Genomic DNA, 2,478 nt, shown 5'->3' with positions numbered 1-2,478 from the left:
ACTCTGTAGACCAAGCTGGCCTCGAACTCAGAAATCCGCCTGCCTCTTCCTTCCAAGTGCTGGGATTAAAGGCGTGCTCCACCACCGCCCGGTAGGAACGTTTTAAAATGTTTTATTTTTTGAGAATTTCATACAATATATTTTGATCATATTCATTTCCTTCCCCCAACACCTTCCAGATCCTCCCCCAACTCCCTACACAGTCAACTCATGCTCTGTTTTTCTCTTCCTAAAATAAAAAACAAACTAAGCATGGAGTCCTGCCCTGGAGAGTGGTTCAGTTACTCCACTGAAGAATACTGATTTTCCCTCTCCCGGCAGCTATCAGTTATGAATAGGTTTGGCTATGGTTGGGTCTTTTGTGCCCACTCCTGCTTCTCTGTGTTTTGTATGGCTTGAACTTTTGTGTGTCTTGTGTATATATACTGACACAATCCCTGAAAAACTGCTTATTGGAAGCCATTTACCACCCCTCGCTCTTAAACAATCTTTCTCATCTTCCACATGGATCCTTGCCCATGAGCCCTGAGGTAAAGGGGACGCTGTAGACACCCCATTTAGGGCCGAGTGTCCCAAGATCTCTTATTCTCTGTATGTTGGCCAGCTTTGGGGCTCCGTGTTCATTGCTGTCTACTCCAGGAAACTTCTCTAGTGAGGGTTGAGGGAAGCACTGGTCTGCAAATTTAAGAGACTCAAAAACGGAAGCCAGAACTAACGTGTAGCTCCGATTACGGAGCTCACAATATAGGCAGAAAGTACTGAGCACCCTACATACGTTATCTTATTTACTCTTTATTATTATTCTGTGAAGTGTTACTTTTAGTACTTTACAAGGAAGGAAATATTTCAGCCCATGCATTCTGATGACGACCTTGACGTCTGCTGATTAACTATTGTCAGCATGTAGAATTTTGCCATGCAGTAATGCTTCTTCTCTTTAGTATTGCTCCAGATATTATTCAGCTATGTAGGGGGGAGTCNGATCACTCCTCCACACAGTAGTCATTAGCCCTNTGCAGTTATTTCTCTTTGCACTCAGTCGAATGAAGTAAAATTTAAGTTTCAGCTCCTTGGCTATACTGTGCTTCAGACATTCACCAGCTAGGTCAGGGTAGCTGGTGGATCTTGCACCGAGTAATTTGAAATTACAGGACAGATATTTTCATTATCCCAGAAAGTTATATTGGGTAGTGCCGAACTAGGATGTATTTAAAGAACTTNACCAGTTCAGTAATAAGACAAGTCAGTGATGTGCTAGACAGGGAGCCAGCTGTTAAGTTTTTTTGGAATTTTGNAAATAGCTATTTAGGACATTAAATTATACAGCCATAAAGTGANNGAAAATATGTTGGAAATGAAAGTTTTCATTTTCTGATCTTATTACATTTTANCATTGTCTCAGCATTTGTCTTGTCATTGCCTATATGTATGTAATAATACCTCACTGTTGGACATTGGTTCTAATGCTTTGATTCAATCTGCCTGTCCACCCACTCAAGGTCCTTGTCCACAGTTGGTTTTTGATCAATCAATAAAGATGCCAGCAGCCAATGACTGGACAATGGAAGTCGGGTGGGACCCAGAGAGTTGCTATGTCTAGGACACAGGGACACAGAGGATTGCCAGGATGTGGTGGGNGACAGAAGAGGAGCGCTGCAGGAGAGAAAGCCGACTGGCCGTGCGAGAATTCGGGTGGGTGGTCACTGGCCACTTTCCCCACTGGGCCTGGGGTAGCAGAGGAAGGTTTAGGAGTGCCCAACCTTTGAGGTAGCCAAGGCATTTTAAAAAGAAGCTAATGTGTGTNTATCTTTCATTTGTGAATCCAGAGATAGCAAACATAACANGTGTACTCGTGTAATCCACAGGGAGCCAAAGTCACTTAGCTAAAACTCACCACTACACCTCACTGCTGGAAAGTGATATGTAACCACAGTCTCTTCTACCCTTGCCACTGTTACCAGATAATAACTCTGAGACTTAATTATTTATGCATATGCCTAGGCCATAAGCGTGGACTTGTCTGACTTGTCCTCAACTAGCTCATAACTTATATGACCCACTTATTCTATTCTATTCTACCTCACCTCACTTTCATAGTCTGTCTCCGTAGAGTCTGGGCGTCTAACTTCCTGTGTCTGACTAACTCCCAGAGAACCTAGCTCTCAACCAGAACCTCCACTTATGATTTCCTGTCTTTTTTCAAATAGGCCATTAGCTCTTTATTGATAGTTCCACACAGTACATAAGATTCCCTCTACCAAGGTACAATAAAATATCTACCACTACACAGTTTGTTTTCCAAGGGTAACATTTGTAGCTTGATCTCTGGCCATGATTTTGGAATATTTACACTATAAAGTTGGCATATATGGCAAAGCAAGCTTGGTTCATTGTTTCATTATTATCTAAACCTAATGAAGGAAAAAAGGTTAATGGAAGTTAACTGTTAAAATGTGTCCCAGCTGGTATGGTGGTTCA

The 2,478-nt window shown here is 42.2% G+C and overlaps 1 protein-coding gene across 1 annotated transcript in view; it reads left to right on the top strand.

Annotated features, from left to right (window-relative positions):
* Mroh8 (maestro heat like repeat family member 8) overlaps positions 1 to 2,478 on the top strand; it is a 77,458-nt gene that overhangs the window by 756 nt on the left and 74,224 nt on the right. The gene's annotated exons all lie outside the window — the stretch shown is intronic.

This window comes from Mus pahari, chromosome 3, assembly GCF_900095145.1.
Source record: "Mus pahari chromosome 3, PAHARI_EIJ_v1.1, whole genome shotgun sequence".
Taxonomy (NCBI): domain Eukaryota; kingdom Metazoa; phylum Chordata; class Mammalia; order Rodentia; family Muridae; genus Mus; species Mus pahari.
The sequence above is the reverse complement of the archived record's forward strand: the minus strand, read 5'-3'. Positions and strand labels throughout refer to the sequence as shown.